Consider the following 21115-nt stretch of genomic DNA (forward strand, 5'->3'; position numbering starts at 1 on the left):
GTTTTTTCGTAATAACATTCTATTAATCTGATAATTTTATATTAATATTTATATTTATACAGTACAATACTGTTTGTCAGGTAATAGAAACTGGCTTTGAGGAAGCCTTTAACTGGGGTTTTATTTTATTCACATGACATTTAAAGACAAAAAATGTGAAATAGTAATTTAAAGCAGCAGATATGGCCATGCAGGAAAGTACCCCAGTTTTAAAAACCTAGTGAGGGGGTGAGCAGCTTTTCAGAAGTTTAAGCTAGAATAGCAAACTTAAGAAACCCAAAACCCAGAATTTTTCATTACCTATTTTCATGCACAGTCATAGCCTGAGCTAGTTTAAGTGCACAGGAATTATATGTGCAGCATAAATCTTTTCCATCTCATTCCAGAACTGATCAGCAAATGGAAAAAAAAGTCATTTTCTAATCAAGACTGCAAGATGATTCAAAATTAGGTTTCACACTTCTGGTATACCAACTGATGTGGGTAACATTTAGCATAAGATAGCTCTTAGATTTTTACTTGCAGTTGTTTAATAGGTTTTCTTCTGCCACTGACAGATATTTCAAATTACTTTAATTTTATGCCTTCAAAATATGCTATTAAGAAGTAGTCTGACAGCAGGAGTAGCAAAGAAAAGATATGACAAAATTACATTTCTCATTAGCGGAGATAGGTCTAAGGTCCCACCTTATTTTGTGCTCTTCTGCCTCTCAATGTAATGGTTTAGGAACACTGAAAGTAGAAAAACTGAAAGAAAAGAATATGGAATATGAAATGCAGGTCATAGTATAAGTATAATTCACCTGTTTTTTTTCTCACCTTCATAACTACTCCAGCCATTTTTCTGCCAGCTCTCCATCTATTACAGAACAGATGCAATTCACCAAGAGAATAAGGGCTGTGTGGAAGAAAAGACCTCAAGAGCCAATGCTTGTATGGCTGTAATCACAGGGCCTTGATGTGAACTGCACAAGGCCTATCAAACATATGCTAGAAACCAGCTGCGTAGGAAAGGAAGCAGGAAGAAGAAAAGAAGAAAAGTACTAGAACCTAAAGTTCAGTGGTCTGAACTACATTTTCATCTTAATATTTCCTCTTGTATGTCCAGTTAAACATATTTTGTAATAATAGAACAGAATGCTAAAAATGGGTATTTTTCTGTCTAGAGTAAGTAGGTGACAATAAAAATATTGAATATCTAATTGGATTGTTCCAGATAACCTCTACATCAGCAAAAGTAATGCTGTACAATTAATCTACGTCTGAAGAATAACAACAGCTGTGCTTCAAGTTGTAACAATACATTTAACAGATTTACAGTCTGTTGATAACACCTGAATCCAACAGCAACAACCAAAAATCAAATGGACTATTAAAGATTTGGATTTGACCTGACAAGAATAGTATTTACATAGCATCCAAGAGACTATTAATTAATCATGCAATCAAAAAATTACCTGAAAGAAATAGTGTATTTCAGAATATGTTGTGTTAATGCACTGTAAACACCTTGCTGTTCCCTGTCCAACAAGTCCTCTGCAAGAGCATGGGCTTTACTTTCTGAGATCTTGTACAGTATGCAACTAAAAATCCATCAGTTTATATACTTTGAACATCCCTGTACCAGACCTTAAATTGAGAGCAAAACACCTCAAATAGAAGTGTAGCTTTCCTTTTGATACTTAATCCATCATTTGCCACATGACACATGTAACATGTCCACAAGTACTGGAGTCTTTCACAACAGAAGGTTGACTTTTTATTTTATTTCCATTCACTTAATTAAAAGTCACACCTGAGAGCAGATGCACCAGAAACATTTCAGGTGGCAATAGGAGTCAGAAAAATGTCCTGAACAAATGCAATTAGGGTCCAGTGAAGCAGACACACAAATATAGGAATCATGTCATTATAAGTCCTTGGAAGTGGTTGCTTTTACAACAGTCAGCATTCAACCACAATTCAAATGGAATGACTATAAAAATATTTAGAGTGGTGACAGCTTCAGATTCAGATACAGGAATTCAATGCCTGTTTGAGATATATGGTTCCAGTTTCAGCTGTAATTGTTGATGTAGATAAGACTATTGCAAGCCAAATATCATCTTATAAAAATTGTGTCCAAGTAGGTTTACAAATATCTCACTCTCCCAAACTGAATAATATCCTCTGTGCAAATAGTGCAATTAGTAGTGATGAAGACACTTTCATCAGCTCATTGCTACAGCAATAATTCTGTCCTCTGCATCATTTTACAATCTGGCTTTAAACCCTAACAGGACAAATAATGCTTGGCTGATAGGTAAATTCACAATGAGCAAAGGAATTAATTTAAGAAATCACAGATTAACAATTATCATCTGGAATTCTCCATAGTTTTATGTTGGTACAAATTGTATAGATGTGCACCAGAACTCCACCTGTCTACAGACTGAAGGAGATTAAAGACCTTCTGTTACAGACTGAGAGCTTCCCTGCATTAATGGGATATTAAGGAGGAAGCTGACGACAGACCCTGCAATGCCCAGCACAGACAGGCCACACAATCAGTATTATTTTAATCCTCCCTACACAAAACCACTTCACACGCAACTTGAAAGCACATCTGGCTGGAACTCCCTAGCTAGCAGTATTCAGTGGGGTTCAACATATTCTGCAGGATAATTCATATGACAATTCTTGCAACAAGTGACTGCAACAGCTCAGAAAGACTTTCAGTTTTCTTTCTCCTTTTTTAAACAAGCAATGGTGTCATGGTTTAACCCTGGCCAGCAACCAAGCTCCACACATCTACTTGCTCACTCTGCGCTGGTGGGATAGGGGAGAGAATCAGAGAAGTGAGAAAACTTATGGGACTGTTTAATGAGTAAAGCAAAAGCCATGCACACAAGCAAAACAAGGAATTCATTTCCCACCTCCCATGGGCAGGCAGATGTTCAGCCACCCCAGGACAGCAGGGCTCCATCACACAGAATGGTTACTGGGGAAGACAAAAATCGTAATTTCAAATGTCCCCCCATTCCTTCTTCTTTTCCCAGGTTTATATGCTGAGCGTGACATCATATGGGATGCAATATCCCTTGGGTCAGTTAGGATCAGCTGTACCAGCTGTGTCCTCTCTCATCTTCTTGTTCATCTCCAGCCTCCTTGCTGGTGGGGTGGTATGGGAAGCAGAAGAGGCCTTGACTTTGTGTAAGCACAGACAGCAGTAACAGAAACATCTCTATGTTATCAGCCTTGTTTTCCAGCACAAATCCAAAACATAGCCCCATACTAACTGCTGTGAAGAAAAGTAACTCTACCCCAACCAAAACCAGCATAGATGGAAAATACAAAACTACTTTCCAAAACAGAAAACCTATTATTCTTCCTCAGGAAAAGTAATTACAGTTGATCTGAAAACATTGTTAATGAAACCATTAAGAATCTTTTCTTAAGTTTTCTTCCCTGTCCTGATGAAGTCAGTTTAAGAAACAAAACCACCTGCCTATCAGACAGTTGACTCTTCTATGCATGATAAATACGTTGTTCCATTACAGATTAGTTTGGCAATCCTACTTTGGGATACATGGCCCTAAACACCACCATCAGACAGACGTGTCTCAAAGACCTGTAATGTGCCATCCCTGCAGTAACTGGAAAAGTAGATGCTTTCTCTTTTTGATGAGTTTGTTTCCAGGATTGGATAACCCTGCTCAACTCTGGGCTCCTTTCAAAGACTAAGAGGGAGTCAGTGCTTCTCAAGGATAGAAGAAGAGACGTCATTCAAAGGTTAAGGCTTAAATTCCCATTCTTTATCTCTCTGTATAAGCAATGTTTTATCATAGCAACCTAGAAGGGTTCTAGGTAGGTGCAATGCTTCTTCAGCAGCAAGAAAGATCACAGGCTCTGAAAACCAGTGGCCTGCTTTAGTGCCATAAGCACGGTCCTTGCAGTGCACAAACTATCCAAGTGGTCTTGTAAGACCAATTCTATAATGATCTGAAATACGATAAAAGTCAATCTTCATCCCACACACTTTCAGCACCAGGTGTGGCATCATTTGACAGCTGGTATCACACTCGTTAGTGTGATCTGCTATTGTCCTAATGAGTCCACTGGCTTGTCAAGAGCCCTGGATCCTCTGTTATCTCGAGCATTTAATGGTTGCGTGCTTTTTAAAACCGCTCTCTCAAGAGCACAGGAAACTAGAAAAGCATGACTCAAGATAATTAATTCACAGTGAAAATGTTTGAGCAGTACATTTAATTACCTAGACATTCTCAATTCCTACCTACAGGGAGATAAAACCATAGTCAACACTTCTAAGAAATTAAAACTTTTCCCCCGTGTCTGGCGCAGCCAATGCCAGCTGGCACCAAGGCAGACCCACCACTGGTCAAGGCCAAGCCATCAGGAATTATGGTAATGCTGCTGTGGTAACATATTGAAGAAGGAAAAAACTTTATTGTGCAGATGAAATTTGCAACCAGAGAAGAACAGGGTCTGAACATGTGAACAACAATGCAGACACCAATGGCCATGTGGAGGAAGGGGATTCAAAACACCCCTCTATCATATTCCAACAGCTTGGTAGCCTATTACCCACAAATGGATACAGCAGCTGTAGAGGTGATGTCCTCCTGGCTCCAAAACATAGAAGAAATTCTGGGTACTTCCACACCCACATGAGCCAGCACCTCAGCTCTCAAGAGCAGCCCAGGAGATTGGTCCTCTCCTACCCCAGCCCCAAGTGCAGGACACATAGTGAATTCTGGTTCTTTTTGTGTGACCAGGGGAAGACAGGAGGAAGTGGGATGGTGAACCCACGTTTAAGCTGGAAGCCCAGGTATGTGAACTGAGAGGAAAGAGAGCTGTTGAGAAGGAGTCACCCAAGAAGGCTGTCAATGTAGTTGCCACAGAGATATAAGAAAGCAACCAGCAATCTCCCAGATGTAAAATGACTGAAATCACCTTATTTGATCCTGGTGAGGGGACTTCTGGTCTGCATTGCAAAGGTGAATGCCCTGACCAAGTACAGAAATAGAAGGTCTCTGCCTTCAGCCAAGAGGAGGAAAGGGATGAATGGGCATACTGGACTGTGTGGATTCGATGACCTGGCACATCAGAACCACAGAGGTATGGAACTTTGGTGGATACAGGTGCACAGTGCACACTGATGCCACCAAGACACAGGAGTGAAGAACCTATCTGAATCTCTGGAGTGACAGGGGGATGGCAGGAGTTGCCTGTATTAGAAGCTGAAGTGAGTTTAACAGAGGACTGTAGTGGAGGCGGGAACCCAAACTGCATTGGAGGACACTGTGGCTGAGATAGGGACTCAAATCACAACAACTAAAGTAATTGCCCCAGTAGTGAGAAGCCAAAAATGGATAAGGTAAGCTACAGATCCATATCACTGACTAGTAAGGGAAGAAGAAGAAGAAGGAGAATCAGGAGGGGAGTGGGCAGATAAAAAAGCAGGTCCTTCAATGAAGAAATTGAAGGGAGTGAGACAAATCAAACAGGAAACCAAAGTTACCCAGTCCCTGACCTCATCAGAACTTTGGGACTTGCAGAAAGATTACAGCCACCAGACAGGTGAGTGGGTTCCTACCTGGATGTTTCAGTGCAGGGGTAATGGGCCCAATAGTCAGCAATTGGAAGGTCATGGAGCCCAATAGCTGGGATCCCTTGCTAGAGATCATGAAATTGAAAGAGGAATTGGAAAAGAAGGAGCAATTTGCAGTCTCTGGAGACAGCTACTCTCAAGTGTGAGGGCAAGGTATCCATTTAAGGAAGATCTTTTGAACTGCCCAGGAAAGTGGACCACTGCAGATCAAGGTGTCCAGTACCTGAGAGAATTAGCAGTGTTGGAAATCACTTACAGTAATCTAAGAAGTGATAATGTCCCTAAAGATCTGGAGGATGTCCCTTGCACAATGGCCATGGGAGGAAAGAGGGCTGGGGCGAAAGTGTTTTCAAGATTTCTTTTACTTCTCATTCTCCTGCCCTGGTCCTCTTAGTAATAAATTTAATTCTTGTCCCCACTCTGAGTCTGTTTTGCCTCTGATGGTGATGACCAAGTGATCTCCTCCAGTCCTTATCTCAGCTCATTAACCCTTCATTATATTTTCTCTGCCCAGTTGCAGAGGGGAGTGAGAGTGGTTTTAGTGAGTACCTGGCACCCCACAACTTCTCTGGGCAATCTCTTGCAGTGCCTCACCAGCAATAGTAAACCATTTCTTCCTGATGTCTAATCCAAACCTATTCTCTTTCAGTTTGAAGCCATTTTCCCTTGGCCTGTCACTACATGCCCTTGTAAAAAGTTCCTCTCCATCCTTCTTGAACGCTCTCTTCAGGTACTGTAAGGCTGCAATTAGTTGATCCCTAAGCCTTCTCTCTTCCAGGCTGAACAAACCCCTATATTTATAAACATTATGATAAATATTAATGTTATTACAAAAGAACTACTTAGCAGTTATATGTCTTTGCTATAGTAAAATTTTGCTTTACAAAGGAATTCAGAGTTTAGGAAGAATAATATAAAATAATGTAGTTTAGAAGAGTTCCCTTTCAGTTTGATTTCATGGCATACAAACTTTAGGTTCTAACCACAATTAGTAAGCTAGTATCCTTTAGAGCATACATTTGTTTTGAAAATATAAGATAAACATAAAATAATTACACATGCTGATGGGTAATTTTAAACACTCTCATCATGAAGATGCACAGGTTTATGCAACTCTCCAAGTCATCTTGTCTGATTCTCATAAACCAAAGATGTAACTGTTTTCCCCAGTAGCAGTATCACAAACAAGTACTCTGAAATCTGTTTATGTAAGAGGACATAAAAAGGAAAAAGGAATAGCTCTTAAGGGGAAGCTTTCCAATCATTTTCCAATTACAATCCTAGCCTTGAAACAGTTCAGAACGTAGATAATGAGAACACCAAGGGAAGCTCTTAATTACTTTTTATTTCTGTGAAAATTGCAAGGTATTTTCAGTGTAATTGGTACAGCTCCTCTACAATATTACTCCAAAGGCACTAGGAGGAGCTCTAATTGTTCCCCAAAAGAGACTAATTACCACCTAATAGCTATTAAAGTAGGCCCAGTTTACTGGGTTTCTTAAAGGAGATTTTGTGTAAAAAGTTCAAAATAGATCCATAGCACCGAAATACAAGTTTATTACTGGAGCTAAAAAAGATCCTCTAGCAAATGTTATCAATATTTCTTGTTACTGCAGTCTCTCTCTGTACATATCTGTCTATCTATCTACCAGTTCACACTGTTCATCCTGTACACACACATTAAATGTTCCCTCCAGAAGATGAATGGTGACAGCTACAGGTGACTTGGCCTCCCAGGCTAGTAACACGTGTGGATAGGTAATGATGTGCACATATTAGATACAATTTTGTTTGTTTGTTTGCAACAACACTATGCTGACCAGAGGTAAAGGCAACACTGTAGAAACCTGATTTGAAATAGACATTTTAATAATGTTCTTCTTTCATTAGACATGCATATTTCAGCTGGATGTCTTTAGTTATCAAAACTGCATTACATTGTTGTTACATTGACACAGCCACAAACACCTGTGGGTTGCAGTTTCTTCATTGTAGCCCAAACAGCACAATACAGACCCCATCTACTCAGACATGTCCACACCGCACTTGTAGTATCCATTCTGTGATCTTATGTGTCTCCATCTCATCTGCACACATCCTTAGCACAAGACATGCACTGCATGCACCGTTTGCCTGCTCGTGTCACAGAAACAGACTCCTTAAGGATGGCTCCCCCCTCTGTGCAGCCCTCTCTGCAGTGGCAGCTGCACTCACTGATCTTACCTCTACACACACTGCATTTGCTCCCTGGACTCCTGTCAGCATCTCTGACATCTTCTCTTCCCAGTTTGTGGGCCTGGCTTTTTCCTGCTGATGGCATCTCAAAAATATATAAAATAAGGTTGGGTAGGCCCTACCAGCCAGGGGTCCCTCAGCTGCTCTGGGGTCATCAACAAGAAGTGAATCCCATTTGTTACCTCAACTGAGGTTCCTACCAAGAAATCAAATGCAAAGGCTACCTCCCCATCATCCTTGGAAGACCATTGAGAAAGATGAATACAGCAGCTTCACTTGTAACACCAAAGGCTTTAAGAACACCTCTCTTTACCAGAAAGGTAAAGCCAAGATCCTTTTCCCAGGCACAGACTCCAGCCTACCCAAGTTTCAAATACTAGCCTAAGGTTTGGCAGATACTGTGTCTCCTTCTAAAGTAATCACACGAGCACTCACTGATGCACTGTCACTAGCCTTGAACACCTGAACACCTTGACCAGTGTGTGCATTTGTCAACTGACCACATGAAGCCAAACCTTAAGGGAGTGGGTGAATACCAACATCCCCAATTCCAGGTGCATGTGCTTCCCCAAATATGCAAAAGTTCTGCAGTAATCTCTGGGATAGTTTCCGAATTGAAAGGTCAGTGCTGTGAAGAGCCATTTGCACACAACTCACATGCTGAAAGAGGCAGTTGTCACAAATAGGGAAAAAAGAAGTTTCAGAGGTCCAGCTCCAGAAGTAAATTGTACCTTGAAGATTAAAAACTGCAGCTGGCATTAGTAACAACAGTCTGGCAGCCATGAAATCTGTAGAGAATCCTGACAGACCTGAGGAATTAATATTTCTGCCTACATTCAGAGACAGAAGACATTGCTATACAGATCTCTGGTTAAGGAAACTGAACTTTAAAACAGCCTAGGCAGCTGTTATAGACAGGCTGAGAGATCAGTGAGGCCAACATCTGCCCATGCAGCTTGAGGAGGTCAATCCAGTAACTCTTAATTCTGAAAAAGAATCTCCTCTCCAGCTGTTGTAGCACCCATTTTGGAATTTACAGCACAGATTCAATCACCTCCACCTCAAAAGATGAGCTCTAAGACATCCCATCCTGTACTGAGTGTAAGAGAATCTTCCAAGTGCGATGAAGTGCCAACATCAGGTCATTTCAATGGCTTTGTCATCCTCAGTGTATCCATTCAAAAGCCCAAGACATAAACTTTTTCTTTCTTCAGTCCAGCTGATGATGACTAAATGCAACTCCCACAACAATGTAGTTTTTCTGCATTCTACCTTCATCTTGGGATCAGGTATCTCACCTCTGCATCTCCCTTCAGTATCCAGAACGAATCTTCTCATGCATGAGTGACTTGGATGCTTCATCCAATTCTGTGTTATCTCTCTGTTTTTCTAATCTGCCCCTTCTTTGGCTAGAGAAGGCTGCAGAGAGACTGTGGCTTCTGCTTCCACTCAGCTTGAGCACCTTGATCAAGCTCAACATTCCCCAAATAAAGAGGACAAATAATTCTGCTAACATGCTACCTTGTCACACACCAAGACAACATTCTCCTCTTCCTTTGCTACAAGTGCTTGAAGTAGTTATTCTGACAAATATCTACAAATTCAACCTTAACTATATTCAGTAGACACAATCTCAAACTACATTGTTCCAATAATCCTGAAAATATATGCACAGAAGTTAGTCCTCTAAGGCAAGTAAGCCTTTCTTTACATCCCTTAGGGTCAGTGCATGTACTTGACAATTCTTACACCCTACTGATTTCATGCTTGTAGACCTAATATGGTTTTGCAGCATTTGGAAGAACATGGCCATTCTCTTTTCCCAGGCACTCAGCAATAGGACAAGGGGGCATGGGCTCAAGCTCTGCCAGGGGAAATTTAAATGGGATATCAGAAAAAAATTCTTTCCAGAGAGAGTAATCAGGCATTGGAATGGCCTGCCCAGAGAGGTGGTGGATTCACCATCCCTGGAGGTTTTTAAACTGAGATTGGACGTGGCACCGAGTGCCATGATCTGGTAAATGGACTGGAGTTGGACCAAGGGTTGGACTTGTTGATCTCGGAGGTCTTTTCCAACACAATCAATTCTATGATTCTATGATCCTCAGAAGTCAGGACCTAGTACATCAGTGAGTGATGAAAATTTTTATTTTGACAGCTGAACTGTCATCTATGGTAACACATGGCAAGGAAGCAGGGAAACAGTACTTCCCTAAAGAAATATTTCAGATGTACTGGGTACTTGTGACACTGAGCAAGAGCTGGAAGAAGGGAATTAGAATCACTTTGTGGTGTCAGAGCTGTCACACAAAACTGAATTTCAGGCAGGGGAATTTAGGAATGGGAAAGATAAAGTCAGCTGTTTGTAGGCAGGTCAAAGTATAACACTCAGAATATCAACAGTATGAAACTGTATAAAATGACAGCCTTTGCCTCCATCTGTCCAAGCAGATTTCTGTGTTGAGTTTGGTTTTGGTAGGGAATAGAGATTAAAGAGCTTAGACATGGACTCTAGTATTAAAACCTTTTGTCTTAAGTCCAGAGCTACACTTGAAGTCTGTTGATGAGCAGAAGAGGATAGCCTTTCCCTCCAGAGTTGTTGCTCTGTCCTTTGAAGCTTGTTACAGCTGTCAGTAACACAATTCATGCATACAAATAAAGCCAAAAAGGCCAATTGAATGAGTTTTCTTTTTGACTACTCATGTCTTCAGTAACATCCAGGGACTCTACCTGCTGACCTCCTGACAGTTTTGATGTTGGTTGTTGTCCTCAACAGCAGTTTTAGCATTTACATCACTTACCGACTCTGACTTGAACTGCTCAGCATCAGCTCCACTTGTCATGAGTCAGTTATTTTCAAGCACTAGCAATAATGTCACATGACTTAGACTTGCTTCAGTGTTGCTTCTTTCCTGCTTCAAGTTACAAAATAGACCTGCTTCTAGACTTTCATTTTAGATATTGTTTGGCCCAAACATTATGGCTTCTGTTCCTAAAAACCAATTAGATTTCACAGCACCATCACTGAAGCTTTTTTCCTGATGTCTGGGGTGCAACATGGCACATATAAGGCAGCATGAATCCGTTTGAAATCATACAGCATCACAGAAAGTTTACAGGAGTGCTACAAGAGTATGGATGACATAAAATATCTTTAAGAACACCATAAAAGACAAAGTCTTCAAAACAGTTAACACAGCTTTGTAGGTGTTCTACCCTGGCTTCTCATGAACGATTTCATGTATCTCTAAGTTCAATTTTTGTAATGCAGTGACTTTTTATTGATCTGCAGGGGAAAAAACCCCCAAGAATTTCGGACTATTTCATCACATGCATTGAGTATCAGCTGAATTTTGCCATTGACTGGATGCCGTTCATCAGTCTGCCCTGTACACAGCTGCCACAAAATCATACTTTCTGAAAAGTTATGTCATTAGATTCTGTTCAAGCATGCTAGGATTCTGGATATCTTCACACCATCCCTTTCTTTTGCACAGTAGATAAAAACATTAAATACCTTCAGACTAGTTCTTCACTATATATTTAGTATAAACCCATTGTTTTTCTATTTTTCCACATTGTGTCCTCTCTCATGACACCAAACTTTTAGCTTTTTCCATTTTGCATTGGAGTCTTCATAATAATATTTGTCCCATGCTGACTTTATTACAAATGTTTTCTAGTTCAGAAAGGAAGAATTCAGTGAGTTTTCAAAATATAGATAGAGCCTGGGATATGCAGATGAATGAAGAATGTGCAAGAAAATTAGGATAAAAAAGAAGTATCCTTTTAAAATTTTATTTTCAGCAAGAGGAAGTTCTCACCCATCACTGCCCAAGAATTTAGCTCCCCTAGGATCTGCCTCTTACACATCCATAAAATTGACTCCTTCTCCAGTGAGGCTGGATACACCCTTTTTGACCTCCACTAAAAGTTGTGTCCAAGATGTACCTGAATCACACAATGCATTAGCTTTGTATGTAACTGTGTGTGCTTATGGGCTGAGATAGTCCTTCATGGGCTACATATGCAGACCTTATTCCCATAACTCCACAGGAACAAGACTCTCACACAGTTACCATCATTATATTACTACTAGTCTGAATCCTGGGTCATCTACCGCCACCACCTGCGGCTTCTCAAACGCTTCCATCAGCGCTGCCTCCGTTCAATCCTAAACATCCACTGGTCTGATTACGTGACCAATGTGTCTGTTCTTGAACAGGCAGGGGTCAGCAGTATCGAGGCCATGCTGATGAGAACACAGCTGTGCTGGGCAGGGCACATCTCCAGGATGGAGGATCACCACCTTCTGAAGATTGTGCTCTATGGTGAACTCGCCACCGGTTGCCGCAAGAGAGGAGCCCCGAAGAAGAGATACAAGGACTCCCTGAAACAACACCTCAACCTTGGCCATATTGACTGCCACCAATGGTCCACTCTGGCCTCCAATTGGGATTCATGGAGACACACCATTCACGATGCTGCTGCTTCCTTTGAGAATGCACGGAGAGTCAGTCTTGAGGAGAAAAGACAACGCAGAAAGAAGCGTTCCTTGCCAATATCACCTAGGGAGACGTTCCGTTGTGCCTTTTGTGACCGGACCTGCCTATCCCATATCGGCCTTTTTAGCCACCAGCACACTTGCAGCAAGCGTGGGTAGTGCCCTTCTCAAATCTTCATTCGTGAAGCCTAGCCATGATGATTACTACTAGTCAGATGTCCAAAGCCACATAAATATTGAACAGAGATACCTGTACATTTCTAGCTTTATGAAAGCATTTGGAATCACATCCATTCATCTGTCATCCCTAACCAGCTATTCACTCTGGAGAAAATGCAACAAGCAGAACATGTCCACATGAAGCCATTAGCAAACTACAAAGCTACCTGATACTGTTTATACTACTCTTGCATAGCCAGGAAATTATCCTCAGTAGGAGAAATTTGAAAGCTTTCTGTAAATAACACTGATTCTCCAGGAAGCAAGGATCAGAAAAAAGCTGAATGCTCAAATGCGTGTTCTGAATTCAACCACAAATACATTTCCTTTAACAGAGATGGAAGCCTTTGTATTGCTAGTACAAACATCAGCCTTTTGTACTAATGGACTTTCACACCCACTTCTACCCCAGTGCATAGAGATCATTGGTATTATTGGCATTTCAGATCAAAAAGGTGTTTTAGGCTTAACCAGCTAAGCTCACCCTTTCAGAAGAGCAGGGAGTGACTGAGTCAATAATATCATAGGGGGTTTTGTGAAAGGAAGGGATCATAAAATCTGCAATATGGGGCTTAGACACGGTCATCTCTAGCATTAACAGGTAAAGCAAAGAAGTGTCCACAAAGTACCATTATGGAAAAATTCTCAAAACTGTTTTTAGTAAATCAGCATGTTGGGGTGCCTCACTGAAGTACTTCTATGCTGATACACACAGTGGGGGAATAAATGGGAAGTTATAGACATGTGTGCAGTTGCAGGGCTATGATCTCACTGGGATCACAGAGATATGGTGGGATGTCTCCCATAACTGGACTGTTACAATGGCAGAATACATGTTTTTAGAAAGGAAAAGCTGAGAAGATGAGAGAGGAGCTGCCCTTTACATGACAGAGGAGTTGGAATGCATGGAATGCTTGGGGATGGAAGATGAACTTGAGGGAACTGGCTGATGTCATTGTGAGGCTACTCTTCATAATCTTTGATTGATCACAAAAATTGGGAGAAGTGCCTGAAGAGAAAAGCAAATATCACTTCTACCTTCAAGAAGAAGGACTGGGGAACTACAGGCCGTCAGACTCAATTTGGTCCCTTGGAAGCTGATGGAGTAGCTAATCCTGGACACCATTTCCAAGCACATGAAAGACAAGAATCATGTGGAAGAGTCAGCATGGATTCACCAAGCAGAAGTCATGCTTGACAAACTTGATAACCTTCCATGATGGAATGGCTGGCCTGGCAGACAAGAGAAGAGCAGTCAATACAGTCTACTTAGACTTAAGCAAGGCTCCCAACACTGTCTGCCACAAGATTCTCACAGTAAAGCTGCTGAAATATGGGCTGGATGAGCAGCCAAGGAGGTGGAATGAAAACTGGCTGTATGGCCAGGCCCAGGGGGTGGTGATCAGTGGCATAAAGTCTGCCTGGAAGCCAGTAACTAGCAGTGTACCCCAGGAGTCAATATTAGGTATAATCCTGTTTACCATCTTCATTAGTGATCTAGGTGGTGGTGCAGAGATTAGGCTCAGCCAGTTTGTAGATGACACAAAACTGGTAGCAGGAGCTAATACGCCAGAGGGCCATGCTGCCATCCCAGGGACCTTAACAAGCTGGAGAAATAGGCCAACAGGAACCTCATGAAGTTGAGCAAGTGCAAAATCCTACAGCTGGGGAGGAACAGCCCTGTGCACCAGGACATGTCAGGGGTGACCTAACTGGAAAACAGCTTTCTGAACACAACCTGAAAGTAGTGTGTAAAGGGGACAGGGTCGAAGAATGTAAAGGGCAAAAGTCAGACTCTTTTTAGATGTGCCCAGTGACAGCATCAGAGGCAATGGGCATAAACTGAAACACAGGTGACATTTTTTGAACATCAGGAAACACTTTTACAGTATGAAGATGACTGAACACTGACACAGGTTGCCTGGAGAGGTGGCAGAATTTCCCTCCTTGTATACATGGCCGTAGAGCTGGGCAACCAGCCCTGTTTGAGCAGGGTGGGTGGACCAAATGACCTCTAGAGGTCATTTCCAATCTTAACTAGTTTCTGATATTTATTGCTTCCTCCTCAGCTTCATTAAGCCATTGGGACTTTTAGTCATTGTGGTGACACCTTTCATTTCCTCAGCTGCACAGGCATTTGGGGACAAATTTCTCCCCAGCATTTGCTCAGTAAAGCCCCAGGTGTATGATTCCAGCACGACACACGTAAGTAAGAACAGACCTGCCAGATGAGGTTTGATCTGAGCAGTGCAAGCTTCAGCACTGTGTCCAGGAATTATCATCGCAGGGACTTCCTGAGTCAGAAGTGAATCTTTGTACTTAATAGTCATTGACATATTTTTCTTCTATGTATTAATCCAATCATTTTTGGAACACATGTAAACCTTTAGCATCCACAAGGTTCTGTGATGACCAGTTCCACAGATGAATAGCATGTTATGATGAATCATATTTTGCATTTGGTTTGAACCTACCACGGGCTAGGTGGCTTTGATACCCACAATTTCTTGAACAGAACAAGGATGGATGAAGTTCATGTGTGGTTTGTGCCAGTCACAGCTTTATACATGCATAAACCAGACCAGCTCTCTGAGACAGAAGAGCCTGGATGAGGATTCAGCAAACTGTTCCTCACACAGGAATCATTTCATTCCTTGATCAGAAAATCAGCCACCAATAGAACATTTCCAGCCTAACTATATTCTTCTTGAGATAAGAGAACCAACTACAAAATGTTAAAGATGTCAGTACACCATGGATTTATACAGCAATGTATCCATTTAGTGATGAACAGTTCAAGAAAGAAAAGAGCACAAGCAGAGGATGTTGCTGAGAGAGGATGATGGTAATTGCATCTAAGCTTCACAATGGAGCATGATGGCTTTAGAGCTGTGAATAACACTGTAAAATGCAACATTTCTGCAAAAGGCAGTGAAAAGGACTCTTAGGACAGAAACAGCAGCTGCAAAGAGAGGAATAAGTAGCATCCACAGAATTTGTTTAACCATTCATGAGATAAGTCACAGCCACTGTGTTGATGTTCAAGATCATAGAAACAAAAGGTACAGGTGAAATATTCAGTGACTTTTTGACAGCGTTTACAACAAAATGTGAACATACAAAGACCAAGAATTTTTGGTCCTTCATGTACAAAAAAGAATCTATTATAGTCCTTTTTCATCAGCAAATATATCAAACAAGAGACCAAGATATGTTGTTTCTCAGTTACTTATTTTCAGAAGGAATAAAGACTTCAGATTTTTAGGAAGACCTAAACCTCTTTGACTCTACTGCAGCACATAGACATGAGCTGTTTACAAAAATGTGTGTGCAGCAGCGTTAGATTTGCTTAACATTTCACAGCCACTCAAAATTTGCTTGTTCTGACTCCAGAAGAATAGCTCTTCTCCTAAAATTTCCACATTTCTTGTATTTTCAGACTGCTACCTTCATCAGCTCTATGCTTCCACTGTTTGCCAGAACAACTGAATCCTGTAAAATATCATACCAGCATGGAATAGCATCAGTCACTAGATTTGCACAGTGACTATCTCCAAAACATGTTCGTATTATGCAAAGATGTATTCATCAGTAGGAAATGTAGACCTGACAGCAAATATATGGTGCATGAAACTTTTACAAATAAACAATGATTTTAATTTGCTAAAGATAGCTCAACATATTGTGGCAATATCAGGAAGCAATACTGGCTCTGATTATTTTCAGCAACATCTGTAAGCAATGGGCACACTGAGTATTTTTGCCCTAATGAACACTCCAAGGTCTAACACAAGAAGTAGAATAGAAAATGAAGATCTCAAAACAGAAACATGCTTAAAATTAAACCTTGGGTTCACCTCTGATGTTTACAGAGGAAGTGAAAAAACAATGCAAGAGTAAACAATAAATACAAGGCTAAATATAGGGATTATTGCAGCGAGTGTAGTGAGGCTGATAAACGAGGATGAATTGCATGAACTTTTTTTAACTCTATCTGCACTAAGAGGATAATGTAAATATGCTAACATGGCACATGTAAGTTTTCTTTTGTGATTTTTTCAATTAGTAGGTAAAAAGAAGCAAGAATAACAATTTTGCCATTAAAAGCAGACTTCACATATTTTTTTAATTCCTAAAGAAAAGCAATCTGACAGAAACAATGATAATGTCAGATTTTTGTCATCATATTTTATTAAACTTTTCTTGCAGCCCTAGCTTTGTAAAACCTTATACTTGAATACTGAGCTTATTCTTTTTTATGACAATGACTGAATTTAGTAATTAGGTCATTGTTACAGAGATTTGTACAATCTAAACTGTTAGTCCATAGCCCACCAGTTGTGCACACAAGTGGGGCTCCGTGAAAGAAGTTTCATTTGCAGCAAAGAGATATGTTGTATATTGATTTAGTCTTAACAAGTTAGAACATACTTGTTTTCTGTGATTTCTGACTTCACAGAAGGCAAATTGTGTCTGTGTGACCTGGAGGCCTTCTACAACGGAGTGACTGAATCAGTGGACAAGGGAAGAGCAACTTACATATATGCCTTGACTTCTGAAAGGTCTTTGACACAGTCCCACACAACATCGTGTTTCTAAATTGAAGAAAGAAATGGACATGTTATTGTGGGTCCAGAAGTAAATAATTAGACGGCTGGAGCACCTCTGCTATGAAGAAAGGCTGAGAGAGGGGCAAAGCCTGGAAAAGACAAGTTTTCAGGGTGACCTTACTACAGCCTTTATAAAAGGGGACTTACAGAAAAGTTGGAGAGACAGTTTTTATCAGGGCCTCTAGGGACAGGAGACAACAGTTCTAAACTAAATGAAGGTAGATTTAGATTATATATAAGATATACATCTTTATATATTTTTGCTATGAAGGTAGTGAGGCACTGAACAAGTTTCCCACAGAGGTTTGGATGCCTCATTCCTGAAAGTGTTTGAGGCCAGCCTGGGCAGGGCTTTGAGCAACCTGATCTCATGGAGGATGTCCCTGCCCATGGCAGAGGGGTTGGACTGAATGGTCTTTAAAGGTCCCTTGTAACTCAAATCATTCTATGATTCTAAGGCAGGAACAAATACTGAAGGGCTGGAACAAGGACAGATGTGAGGCAATGGACATGGACACGTCACTGCTGCACAATCTGTATCCTCTGGGCACAGAAGGGCTGATAGAGTTAGATCCCTCTGTGGGTCTGTGCATCTATCAGACGGTCAGTTCGGGATGAAAAAGTATAAAAATCTGCATTCAGTGACGGGCAGGCTAAGCACAGAGATACCTGGAAGGGAGGATATGCTCTGCACATCACCTAGTGCAGTGTCAAGTGCTTGTCCTCAGATCAGATGTGATAACTGAACCTTGCGCTGCTTTCAAGTTAAATCTGGGCTGGCCTTTGAGAGCCTGAGCTTTGGGACAAAGAGGGGTGAACTTCTCAATCCTGAAAGAGAAAGTATCCTTCGTTTTACTTAAGTGACCTCTATCTGACCAAATAATTTTGGAATTCTTGTCCACAGGAACACAGGTCAAAACTCACACATCCACCACCAAACAATTCACTGGAGAGGTGCAGATGTGTGTGCTTACAATGTTGCTAAAAGTACCAGTACAATTACAAATAAAAGTTATGACCTGCTATTCAAATCCAATCACTTAAGTGTTTTTGTCATACTTTGGCCAGTATCAGAGTAAATCGCGGCCTGCAGCAAGTTTTGGATCATGATGTACCTGAAACAGTGTATACTTCACCCAGCAGTGTTTGTAAGTAGTTTATCTGGGATTAGTTCTGCAAAATCAATCTGAATTTTAAGAAGTTACTGAAGACTTGGACAGGAAAATGAGCAAGATTTACATGTGCCATGATCGAGATCTGGATCTGTCTGTAGTCAATGTTCCACTACAAATATTCTATCTTATGTACTTAATTTTCAAAAATTCCATTTTTGATGGAATGATGAAAAAGATCGCTAATTACAGTTTCTTAAATTAAACTAACTCTGAAACAGATATTTTGGAGGAGTTGGCTATGATACATAATGCTTCACAGTCTCTCTATGACTCTGTCCAAAGTCAAAATCTGATTAATTGCACAGTAAAAACCTTGAACAGTCTCCATCCAAACAGAAAATAGAATATGCCAAAATTGGCTGAACTCAAAATCTTTCAGTGCTCATTTTCAAAATAGCTTAAAGTGGAATTTTTTATCAATAAAAAGACTAAATCAAAGCATAATTGATCAAATGAGAACAAGACCTATCTACAGACACTTTCAACCAATGGGATCCAGTGTTTTGTGGGAAAAGGTTAGCAAAATACCACTGCAAGAAGCTGCACAAAATTTTTTTGTACTTTAGTTTGATGCATGTCAAAAAATGAGCCAAACAGCCTTACAAACAAAAATTAATAATTTAAAGACAGGGCAATACATTTGGAAGCCCCTGACAGATTGAAAAGCAATGTCCTTCAGCAAGACTTGACCAAGATACTGCTGCCTGGCTGCTGACCATGCAATTCGGGTGACGAGCACAAAACTACACAGAACTGAGAAGCAGTACTAAATCTTTGAGTATAACATAAGCAGAGATTAAGACTTCCTGAAATCTGTCAGCCACTAACACACCTTAAGTCAAAGAGGTTTTCTCTTTTCTGTGATTTTCATAAATATTTTAGTAGCTTTTAAAAATTTACTTGGTTTTGTTTCACTGATACTTTAAAGAGAGTTCTGACAATAATAATTTATACTAATCATCTAGGTTCAAAATGTTTGCTTATGATCATTTTCACAGAATCACAGAATATGCTGAGTTGGATCCTTCAGGATCATCGAGTCCAGCCCTTAGCCTTGCACAGGACCATCCCCAAGAGTCACACCATGTGCCTGAGAGAATTGTCCAAAAGCTTCTTGAGCTCTGTCAGGCCTGGTGCTGTGACCACTTCCCTGGGGAGCCTGTTCAGTGCCCAACCACCCTCTGGGTGAAGAACCTTTTTCTAATACCCAACATAAACCTCCCCTGACACAACATCAGGCCACCCCTTGGGTTCTGTCACTGCTCACCACAGAGTGCCTGCCCCTCCTCTTCCCTTCATGAGGAACTTGTAGACCGTGATGAGGTCTCCCTCCTCTCCTCCAGGGTGAACAGATCAAGTGTCCTCAGCCACTCCTCACACGCTTCCCCTCAAGGCCCTTCACCATCTTCATGGCCCTCCTTTGGACACTCTCTAACAGCTTAATATCTTTCTTATATTGCAATGACCTGGTTTGTCATGAAACAAAAGAATCCAAAAGCACAGGAGCTGGACACGGGGCTTACTGTGGTTGAATGCTGAGAGATCAGACATGAAATGCAAATAATTAACGAAAGACCAAGAATTTTTAATCTACAACGAAGGGATGAGATTGTCCAACTGCGAGTTTGAGACTAATCTCTATTAATAGAATGGATATATTTGATATTTGGGCTTTGCAAATGACTCATAACTAAGGAAAAGAATTTTTTTTCTGTGAGAGAAGAGGATTATGGTGATGTGGCTGATGTCCATGAGATTCTTCCCAGCACTGCACAAATTTTGTTGGGACTAAATTATTCTAGGAAGAAAAAATGAGTTGTTATTATTTGGGAGTATTTATAGAGGTGTATCTTATGGAAAGTACAGCTGCTGGCCAATATATTGACAACACAGAAACTTCTGGAATCCTCTTGCAGTCTCCAAATATTCACTCCTGCCATTATACCCTCAACTCATGCATCTGAATATGGACTAACTTAGGTTGACCTGTGGAGACAGCATTCATCAAAAAGCTGAGGCCATACATCAACAGCAAGTCACTCTTCACTGATTACAAAAGGTTAAAAAAGAAATTGAAACTCTTATTGTAGAGTATATTTGCAGGAACCAAATCTTGCCTTTTACAATAGATGAAGCAGGATGTCAGAACTTATGAAAGTGTTAAATATCAGGGATCAAATACACAACTAGAAATCACCATGCTTTGAATAGTAACAGAAGTCTGTGAGTCTTTTCTATAACCCTCTCACACAGTAGACAAAACCAGCTCAAATAATACTGTTAAACAGTACTCGTGACTGAGAAATTAAATGTTAGTGTTGTGTAGGACTATTGGCTGACTAGCCAAGTGAAAGCAATGCTGCATTATTCTGTACCAACACACACCTTCTATAACCAGTGGTGTTTAAAGACACTTTCTGCATCAGAACTCTGGATGATTCTTCAGGCAAGTTCAAAGAAATTTGTCAGGCAGTTTATATATGGATTTCATGTGCATAGGGAAAGAAAAGAAAATAGATCAAATGCAGAATTGCTATTTCAGGAGTTGGGGGAAGGGCGCAGATGGAGGGAACAGGAAGGAATAGCTCTGCTTTCCTCTCATTTTTTAGGGGGAGAAAAGAAAAATAACTGCAAGGTACTTTGTCACTTTCCCTGCTATGATGAGCTGTTTCAGCTGCAAGCAGATGCAGCACTGCTTGATTGTGCGTGATCACTGGTCGAAGACCAGGTCTCTACTACTGCTGAAGCTGAGGACTGGAAA

The sequence above is a fragment of the Pithys albifrons genome, chromosome 3 (assembly GCF_047495875.1).
Source record: "Pithys albifrons albifrons isolate INPA30051 chromosome 3, PitAlb_v1, whole genome shotgun sequence".
Classification (NCBI taxonomy): domain Eukaryota; kingdom Metazoa; phylum Chordata; class Aves; order Passeriformes; family Thamnophilidae; genus Pithys; species Pithys albifrons.